The sequence below is a fragment of the Chrysochloris asiatica genome, unplaced genomic scaffold (genome assembly GCF_000296735.1).
Source record: "Chrysochloris asiatica unplaced genomic scaffold, ChrAsi1.0 scaffold00008, whole genome shotgun sequence".
Taxonomy (NCBI): domain Eukaryota; kingdom Metazoa; phylum Chordata; class Mammalia; order Afrosoricida; family Chrysochloridae; genus Chrysochloris; species Chrysochloris asiatica.
In genome coordinates, this window is record NW_006408526.1 from 28,337,986 (window position 1) to 28,349,224 (window position 11,239).

The window sequence follows — 11,239 nt, forward strand, 5'->3', positions numbered from 1 at the left end:
TGGAGAGCTCATGCACAGTGAACCAAAATGCTACCTGCCCTGCACCATCGCCAATATCTGTTGAGATTCAGACTGGGGTTATTGTTCAGATCATAGGTTTTCATTTTCTGAATTTCAGAAGGCGATCACTAGGCCTTTCTTCCTAGTCTGTTTTAGTCTGGAAGCTTCAATGAAACTTGTTCAGCATCATAGACACACATAGCCACCACTGACAGACAGGTAGAAGCTGCACACAAAAATGCATTTGCTGGGAAACAAACACAGATATACCCACCTAGAAGGTGAGGTTTCTACAACTGAACCACCAATGTCCTCCTAAAGCCAGAAGCAAGTTGTTGTAGCTAGGTGCCATCGAGTCAGTTCTGACTCATAGCCACTTTATGCACAATGGAACACTGCCTGGTCCTGTGCCATCCACACAATTGTCATTAAGCTTGAGCCCACTGTTTCTGCCACTGTGTCAATACATCTTATTAAAGTCTTCCTCTTTTTCACATATCCTCCCTGTTATTAAGCATGATGTCCTTCTCCAGGGACTGGTCCTTCCTGACAATATGTTCAAAGTATGAGAGATAGTCTCACCATACTGGCTTCTGAAGAGCATTCTTGTTGCACTTCTTACAACACAGATATATTTTTATTTGTTCTTCTAGCAGTCCATGGTACTTTTACTATTCTCCTCTAACACCGTAACTCAAATGCATCAATTATTCTATGTTCTTCCTTATTCTTTGTCCAACTTTCACGTGCATATAAAGCTATTGAAAATACCATGGCTTGAATCAGGTACACATTAGTTCTCAGACTGTCATCTTGGCTTTTTAACACTTTAAAGAGGTCTTGTGTAGCATATTTGCCTAATGCAATGTGTCATTTGATTTCTTGATTGCTGCTTCCATGACTGTTGATAGTAGATCCAAACAAAATGAAATCTTTGACAACTTCAATCTTTTCTCCATTTAACGTGATATTATTTCTTGATCCAAAAGTGAGGATTTTTGTTTCCTTTACATTGAGAGGCAACACATATGGAAGACTATGGTCTTTGATCTTTATCAGCAAGTATTTCAAAGTCCTCTTTGCTTTAAGCGAGAAAGATTGTATCATCTGCATATCACAGGCTGTTAATGAGCCTTCCTTCAATTCTGATGCCACGTTCTTCTTCATATAATCCAGATTCTCAGACTATTTGCTCACCATACAGATTGAATAAGTAAGGTGAAATAATACAACCCTGTGCATAACTTTTTAAATTTTAAACCACTCAGTGTTCCCATGTTCTGTTCAAATGATTGCCTCTTAGTTTATGTACAGTTTCCTCATGAGCACAATTAAGTGTTCTGGAATACTCATACTTTGCAATGTTGTCCATAGCTTGTCATGATCCACACAGTTGAAAGCCTTTGCATAGTCAAAAAAGCACAGGTAAACATCTTTTGGTATTCTCTGCTTTCAGTCAAGATCCATCTAACTTCACCAATGATAACCCTCATTCCACAACCTTTATCTCGATCTGGCTTGAACCTCTGGCAGTTCCCTATCAATGTACTGTTACAACCATTTTTTAATTATCTTGAGCTAAATTTTTCTTGCATGTGATATTAATGATATTACCCAGTGATTTCCACATTTCATTGGATCACTTCTCTTTGGAATGGGCACAAATATGGATCTCTTCCAATCAGTTGGCCAAGTGGCTGTCTTTCAAATTTCTTGGCATAGATGAGTGAGTGCCTCCAGTGCTGCATCAGTTTGTTGAAAGATTTCAATTTGTATTCCATCAATTCATGGAGCCAATGCCTTCAGCACACCTGGACTTTTTCCTTCAGTACCATTGTTTCATTATCATATGCTATCTCTTAAAATGGTTGCACATTAACCATTTCTTTTGAGTTAGTATTATTCCAGAACTTCCTTAGACTATCATTTGTGCCTTCATTTCATTAAATATTGTTGAGTGAACATTACTAAGCACCAAGTATTACAAATATGAGTAGCCCTAGAGAATGAAAAATAAAACAGGATACCTATTTTTATGAGGCCAGGTAGTGGCAAGGAGCATGCTATCATCACCCCTCATGTCAGCAGATAAAGTAGCTGAGGCACCGAGCAAAGAAGGAATTAACTTGCCCAAGTGCAAAGCCCTGACTCCCTGACCCCTTGTCCTGTGTTCCTTTGTCAACCAAAGCTGCTCAACCCTCTCCAAGAAAAAGAATTAGCAATCTGCAGAGCAGAAGGTCATCTACAATGCCAAAAGGCTCCTTCTTACTTGCCGACTGAAAACTTTTAATGCTTGACAGGAGCTGCGCAGGTGTGACAATCGAGACATAAAGTTGATAAAGAGCTGCAAATGCTGCTGGGTGAGATGGTTGTGAACCAACCAGTGTTCCCAGCCATGGAAAATGTAAAACTCCTGACCTGGTGTAATCTGGGAGATCTGAAGACACCACTTTTCATGCTAATGTATAATAACGCCATATATCACCTTTAAAGAGAACTTGATTCTAATAAACATTTACACCAAAACTATCTCCTATAAATCAAGTAACAAATCCCCAGCCTATCTGAGACATGCTTTGTATCTGGGAATCTCACTATTAAATCAAGTATTGTAATTTGCTTCAGAAATGTTTTGCCAAAAGGTTAAAATATACATACTCTTAGCTCATCAATCTCAGGGGTTGATAGAAAAGCCCTTTTAATTTTTTTCTTTATAATCTGAGCTTTCTTTTGATTTCCCCATTGGTTGCCCTGCAGTCCTTCTGGGTTCTAGGTCACTGGAGTGAGAGGGGATGGGTTGCTGGTTCACTTAGAACAAGAAGCAAGGGAGCTAATGAAATTGAGGACCTTTGATTACCTGCCAGCAGTGTCAAAATAATAATTACAACAGCTCCAACAAAAATAGTGAATAACCCAAAACCAACCCAGTTGCTGTCAAGTTGATTCGTACTCATGGTGGCCCTGTGTGTGTCAGAGTAGAACTGTGCTCCACAGGATTCTCAAAGACTGGTTTTCAGAAGTAATTCTACAGGCCTTTCCTCTGAGATGCCTCTGGTGTGGTGGACTCCAACCAACAACCCTTCAGTTAGTAGTGAGCAAGCACATCAAAAACCAAGACCTATTTCTGAAGTCAGTTGATGGGAACTTAGAAAGAAAAGGCTAGCCGTGTACACCTATGGACTCCCAAAACTAGTTTCATGGAGGAAAATGTGACTCACAGTGACCCCATGTGTGTCAGAGTAGAAATGTGTACCACAGCGTTTTTTAATGGTTCATTTTCAGAACTAGATCACCAAGTCTTTTTTCTCAGGCTCCTCTAGGTAGACTGGAACTACCAACCTTTCGGTTAACAGTCAAGCCCATTAACTATTTGCTCTACCCAGTACCATAATTGCTATCACTAATAAAAGTATTATATGTCTGACACTAAGGTAGCACTGGAGTTTTGGTGTGGCGTTGTGAGTTAATGTGTCAGATTGCAAAACCGTTTGAACTGCAAGGTCAGAGGTTCAAGCTCACCAGCCACTCCTCAGAAACCCTGCACAGGGTTGCTATGGGTCAGAGTGGACTCAACAGCACTTAACAACAACAACAAGGTAGGATTAGGGACAAAGTAGAGAACAAGACAAACAGGAATTTCTGGAACATATAGTTTAACAGTTTACAAGAACCTTTATAAGAACCTTTACATTCGGTGCCACATTTAATCTTCATAACCTGTTAGAACTATCCTCACCTTCTTGGTGAGACTAAGTAAATGACTCCACACTTTCCACAGCTAGAAAACCTACAGAGCAGGGATTTCAACTCAAATCCGTCTGGTTTTAAGCCCGTACTCTGTTCACCACCCCACATCCTTCTGTAAACAAGGAAGTGTAGTTCTCTGAACAGTAAAACATCATCTACCTCAATTCCCAGGGGGCCCTGCAAGAGTGACGTGTTGTCTCCTGCCCACCCGACCTGCCAATAATCACTCTTCAGTTGTATGTTTATTATCTTTGTGGCGCATGGTTATGGTAGCAGTAAAATGTATGCTCAACAGTACACTACTCTGATTTGCAACTACTAATGGAACTACTATTTTTGTTTGTTTTAAAGCCATAGCCATAAAACAGGCTCCCCAAAATACTCTTGCAGATTTTTATGTCTTTAAATTTTACTGGAAGTGCTAACTATAATAACAGAATGCCTGTAAACATATAAATGGCCTTCTCAAAAAAGGGGAGACTGTTTTCTTTCATGGGGTGAGGGACACAGGGTGATCAATTTATGGAAGCTTAGAAAGAAAAGGTTAAGAACCATTATAACCTAGGTGGTCCCGAAGAGTCAGACAATTAAGGGTCTCCTGCATTCTTCCTGCCCCGAGTTTCCAAAAAGATCACTGGGCAAAGAGAAGGGGAGTTGAGGGAAGTTTGGTGTACCAGAGTTCAGGCTCCTCTCCTCCATGTTCCTGCTATGGAGGGGTAGATGTCAACAATGTGGATCACAAAGACACCCTTTATTTTTCCTGTAAGCTACACCCTAGTTGTTAGGCCAAGGTTCGGGGGCAAATTTGAGGATGAAGATGGTAAACTTGACCTTGTGCCCTCACTGAGATGAAGACTATTTGAAATATGAGGCATTTCAAAAGACGCACCCCCTTCCCAAGAATGTTACCATCCATGACTTTCAAATTTTACCTGGAATGCTCACCTCATTGAGTCAAGACACATGGAGCATGAGAAGAGTTGTGTTAAGTCACAAGTACATGACTGTTACTGTAAAATACTGGCCTTCTAAGTAAAGGTTGGGTGATCAAGTTGGCTATCTCCACAAGCAACACTCTTAAGGGAAAAGATTCTAGATACAGAAAATTTGTTGGAGGTTAGGGAGGTTCATAGCCTTCCTAAGGCTCAACCTTAGGAGGCAGTGATTTTAGTTAATAGGGGATAAGAATGATTACATAAATCAATCAATGTCAAGAAATGGTACATGTAGAAACTGTTGTATTGCTATATGTACTGCTATGCATATTCTCAACAACAACAAAATCAATAAAATTTAAAAATAAAAAAGGAGGAAAAAAAGGGAAAGACCAAGGTTGAATCAAGATCTCCACTCCAATCCTCCAAATCTCTCTTCATTCCCACAAGAAGCCTAAGACTGATACCACTAATACCAAAGTGCATTGGACAAAAATAAACAAACTTACCTTTACAAAAATAGAAAAGGTTCAGAATATAGAGGAGGGAAGCAGTTTTGGCTGGGCCACCAAAATGAGGGAGGTCAGACAGAAGGTCAATAGAAGGAAAGAAAGGGAAAGGAGTTCAAGAATGTGGTAGAGGGAGGGGAGAAAGGGGAAACTCCCCTCACAAAAGAAAAAGACTCTAAATGCAGGCATAGAACTGGGAGCAGGGGCAATGTCCTCCCAGCATGTTAGAGCACAGGGCCTGCCCGATGGGGCAGGATGCTTCGCTGGAAAACTGGAATGGGAAACAGGGGGCCATCAGAACCAAAGCTCCTGGGAAATACCCCAAGAAGAGCATCAGAAGGAGGAAAGTACAATGAAAGGGAATTTGTCCAGTGGCCCAAAAGGGCAAAGAGACTAAGTAGCCCAAAGTTTAGGGTGGATGGAGTAAGTCAGCCCACCTGATTAATGTGGTCAGCTGAGTCATGCTGAATTAAGTGACCAGGTTGGATCTATGGAACTTGCCAGTTGGTATATACTCTATACGCCAGAATTTTCTTACATCACACATAGCTGGCTGACTTAGCTCAGGGTAGATGGACAGCCTCCTAGGGAATAAGTAACATACCCAGGAAAGGTGACAGAAATTCACCTCATGGAGAACCTCAGTCTCTTTTTAGATGCCCAAACACTGTGGATTAATGCACTGAACTTCAAAGTCAGTTTGAACTACAAGGTCAGCAGTTCAAGCTCACCAGCTGCTCCTCAAAACCTTAAACAGGGTTGCTACAGGTCAGAACCTACTCAATGGCACGCAACAACAATACAAAGTGACACAGAAATGCGTGCAAAGGAAGGATCTGAGGGACTAGTGACCACTTTCTTGACCTCTCCATCTTCCCTAGGATGCACCCTGTGCAGGCACCCACACCCTTCATAACCCAGCAGAACCATTGCTCACACTCACCCAGATTCAGGTTCTGGAATAATCTGAAGCCACTCTCATTTCACCAGCAACATTGAAGACTGCACCTGCTCCATCCCCGCCATGAGACTAAACTGGCAGGAAAGCAGCCTGCTCCAAGAGCCCTGGGGACCCCGACTTAGCCTGTCCAAGCCCCAGCACTGCATGCACCACCTCCACTGACCCCAGTATTGGAGGATGTCAGATTTGATCAAGTTGTGCCTGATGTTTGGTGAGCCAGAGGAACAGGCTAGGCATTATTGGCTAGGCTGCTTCAAAGGGAAGAAGTAGACACAGCAGGCGCTGAGAAACACAAAGAGGCCATTTAGTGGAGCAGGCTTCTAGAGAACACAATTATAAGGCAACCCAGAGGGTGGACGGTGAGTGTCTGAGTGCATACCTGTGTCTGGTAGTGAACTGATTCAGGGAAGAAACTGTGAATTCTCTATTACCCCGCTGCAGCTCCATGTTGGCCAATCTTAAACAACACTCCTAGCCACATCATTCATGCTTTTAGGGCTCTTTCCAGATGGTTCAAGTCCCCCTCTCCTCCAAATCCTTCTTTAAAGAACCCAGCCCAAGAGAAGCAACACCCTTCTTACTTTTATGGAACCATCAAGAGCTCCCCTCTCTAAAGCTGGCTCGCTGTTCTTATTGTATTATCACAAGTATCGGGTAAGCTCCTTGAGGTCAAGGGGGGGGGGGGAAACCCATTTTCATCCAGTCAATTCTGACTCATGGCAACTCATGTGTGACAGAGTAGAACTATACTCTTTAGGGTTTACTATGTTGTTGTTGTTAAGTGCCATCGAGCCAATTCTGACTGATAGTGACCCTGGTTAGGGTATCTGAGGAGCAGCTGGTGGGTCTGAACTGCTGACCTTGTGGTTGGCAGTCCAGTGCTGATCCTACAACACCACACTAGGACTCCCAGGGTTTACTAAGCTGGTGTTGTTGTTCAGTGCCATTGAGTTTGTTCTGACTCAGCGACCCAGTGTAGGGTTTCCGGGGAGTGACTGGTAAGCTTGAATTCACCAGCCTTGCAGATCAAACAGACTTTGCAGTCCAGCAAATTAATCCACAGTGCCACACCAGCCATGATCTTTTAGAAGTAAATCACTGGACTTTTTTCCCAAGAACTCTGGATAGATTCAACCTACCAGTCTTTCAGGTAGTAAGGAAGTGCTTAAACCACCCAGGGACTCAAGGAAGACCCTGTCATGTACTGCTCTTGTGCCCTCTGCAGTTCCCTGTCGCATTTACTCACATATTCAATATAAACTTCTTTATGGATTCCACGAAGTTGTGGTGTGGCACTACAGATTAATGCTCTGAACTGCAAAATCAGTTTGAACCACACAGTTAGTGGTTCAAGCTCACCAGCCGCTCCTCAGAAATCCTATACAGGGTTGCTATGGGTCAGAACCAACTTGACAGCACTTAACAACAACATCGACTCCATGGCACACAACCACCACCACCATCAATAAGAACAGTAATCTTTTATGGATTCTTACAGAGAATGGGCTGATAATGGCTCACATTCACACTCTTTTCTGATAGGTGAGCTCAAGCAATATATGTATCTTCTCTAAACCTATTTCCTCACAAATAAATGAAGAAATTGAGCCATACATCATGGCAATTGTGAATTTAATGAGGTAATGCTTGCCAAGGGTTAACACAAAATAGACATGTAATGTTGTTGTTAGGTGTCACCAAGTTGGTTTCAACTCACAATGACCCTACAGAACACAACATTGCCCAGTTCTGCCCCATCCTCACAGGCATTGCTGTGTTTGAGCCCATGGCAGCCACTGTGTCCATCCGTCTCATTCAGGAGTTTCCTCTTTTTCAATGAGGCTCTACTTTATCAAGAGATGTCTTTCTCCAAGGACTGGGCACGTACAGATGTTCAAATCATTAGTTCTCTCACCCATCCCCCATGTTTGCTCAGTGCTTTACATTTATCAACGCTCTTTCCTATACATCATGTTTTCCCTAACTTTTCATTGTGAATTGAGTGAAGGTTTACAGGGCATATCATCCATTTTATATTCAACAAATCATACACTTCGTTTCGTCTCAGTGATTACAAGTCCCTCAATGAAATATCACTTAGCCCACTTCCTCCTTTATTTCTCGTTTCCATTCCTCCTTTCCCAACCCTTTTGAATATTGTCCTTAGGTAAATGTTGCCATTTTATCTTGAATGGTCTACAGACAACTTCACTAGTGTTATTGTTCCACCACATATCTATCTATTGCTTGGCTGAAAATTAAACCACAGGAATAAGTTCAGTTCCAGACCTGAACAAGGACCAAAGACCATAGTCTCAGAGTTCCACTTGCCTCTGACCAGTAAACCTGGTCTTTTTAATGATTTTGAGTTTTGCTCCACATTTTCTCCCACTTAATTCAGTAATTCTAATGCAATCCTTTCCAAATCAGTTTGTAGTGATAGCCAGGCACCATCTAGTTCTTCTGGTCTCTTAGAGTTACAGAGATGAATGTTCACATGATCCACTAATCTATCGGACTAATTGCTTCCAAGCATTTTCTGTTTCCATCAATCTTCTTTCCTCTGGACAGAGAGAAGCCAATTGTTGTACCGTAATCTAATACGATGGTCTCTTATGAACTTGTAAGATCCCAGTTGCTACTCACCACAGTTGACTGTCCTATACATCATCTTATAAGAGCCCTACATAGAGGTATAGTCTATTATTACGGCTGTGGAGAACCTGAAGTATGGGAGTTTAAGTAATTCTAACTAGGGAGCTCTGGTAGCATAGTGGTTACAAATCGGGCTGCTAACCTGAAGGTCGGCAGTTCGAAACTACCAGCCGTTCCAAGGGAGAAAGATGAGGCGTTCTGCTCCCGTGAAGATTTATAGCCTCGGAAACCCTAGGCAGAGTCACTATGAGTTGGAACCGACTCCACAGTACTTAACAACAACAACAACTCAAGGTAACACTAGTGTCATCATTAGGTGGATGTGGGAGTGTGGATCGCACCAGTGGCATTGTGAGATGGGGTGACAAGAAATTAACTGTCAATAAAAATTTCTGTGCAGTGTTTCTGCAGAAATGCATTACTTTGTATAAAAATGCCCCTGTAGTTAGTTATAACAGCAAAAAGATTTTTGGTAAACCCAGATTACATGTATCAATATACCTCAAAGGCTAAAACTCTAGACTCATGTACATTTTGAACCTTCTAATGTGAGCTCTATTAGCGAAGCGGTTACGAATCGGGCTGCGAACCTTAAGGCCAGCAGTTTGAAACTACCAGCCGCTCCGGGGGAGAAAGATGAGGCGTTCTGCTCCCGTAAAGATTTACAGCCTCGGAAACCCTGTACAGGGTCGCTATGGGTCGGAACCGACTCGATGGCACTTAACAACAACAACAACAATGTGCCAGCAGAGCTGTCGTTATCACCCAATTACAGGGCTGCTTCAAGTCACATGGCTTCACCTGCACACACTATAAACTTGCGCTGTTGCTTCTGTTGTAGCAGATGTTTTCATAGTTACTAATTTAGTCAAGCATTCTGGTGTTTTAGCTACAATATTGTGGTATTAGTATTTGTGAACCTATGTCAATAACAGTTTTTATAATGAAGATGTAATTAAAAGGAAAGGAGCAAAATCAAACACTTTCACTCAGTGACAAATGTAATCAATAATGTTGTGACTCAGTGTAGAAAGAGTTTACAAAATAGTTTTGTTGTTGTTGTTGTTGTGTACTGTGGAGTCGGTTCCGACTCATAGCGACCCTGTACAGAGTTTCCGAGGCTGTAAATCTTCACGGGAGTAGAACGCCTCATCTTTCTCCCGCGGAGCGGCTGGTAGTTTCAAACTGCTGGCCTTAAGGTTCGCAGCCCGATTCGTAGCCACTACGCTACCAAAAGCTCCTTAGTATTTATATAAGCTAAGAAATCTTAAATTTAAGCAAATTGCAACTGTACTCATTGCATATTGTTTTATGATTAAAATTAATAGTAAGCATTATAAAGGAGTCCTGGTGTGGCATTGTGGGTTAATGTGCCAGATTGCAAAACTGTTTGAACTGCAAGGTCGGCAGTTCAAGTTCACCAGCTCCTCCTCAGAAACCATATACAGGGTCGCTATGGGTTGGAACCGACTCGACAGAACTTCACAACAACAACAAGCATTATAAGGACTCTGTAAGGTCTGGTATGACAGGAGACCCCTAGGGTGAGGGATGACATCTGAGTTACCATTCTAGGTCACCCTAACCATAATGATACCAGTGGGAGACTCCGCTAGAGGATACATTTGAGCAGGGCCCAGCTGATCTCAAAGTCCAAACTGTCTGGCGAGGACCATTCGGCATCGAGGCAGTACATGGGCCTAATGCCTCTTAGACTGGGGTCCATATGTTAATGTGCAGGCTGCTGTTGTTAATTATGGTCCAGTGAGCCCCTGACTCATGATGACACCATGCACAACAGAATGAAGTGCTGCCCAGTCCTGTACCATCCCCTGGAATTGGGCCAGTGTGATCAATAGGGCTTTCAATGACTAACTTTCAAAAGTAGATCTCCAGGCATTTTCTCCTAGTCAGTCTTAGTCTGGTAGCTCCACTGAAACCTGTTCAGCATCATGTTGTTTCATGACCATCAAGTTGGTTCTGACTCATGAGGACCTGATGTATGATAGAATTGCTCAGTCCTGCACCATCCCGCAGCAATACAAAAACCTCCACTGACAGACAGGAGGTTAACTGTGCATTGGGTGCATTGGCCAGGAATTGAACTTGTGTCTTCCACATGGAAGGAAGAGAATCCCACCACTGAACAACCAATTTCCCTAATGAGCAAATTAGTCTGCCTCAAGCAAATGAGTTCAGAGAGGTGGGCAGAGCTCCAGGGCTGGAGTGGTTGTTCCAACCAGGTGGTAACCTTTCTCACACTGATCCATCATCCATGACAGCTGGTGTTGGGTCAGCAGAATCTAGGATGCAGTCAGCATCCTGCATGAGGAAACAGGGCTGGTTTTGCCTCAGTCAGATTGAAGACATCACCATGGCGATAGTGATGGACCAGCCCTTCTGCTAGGGACAGAGAAAAAAGATTTCCCAGG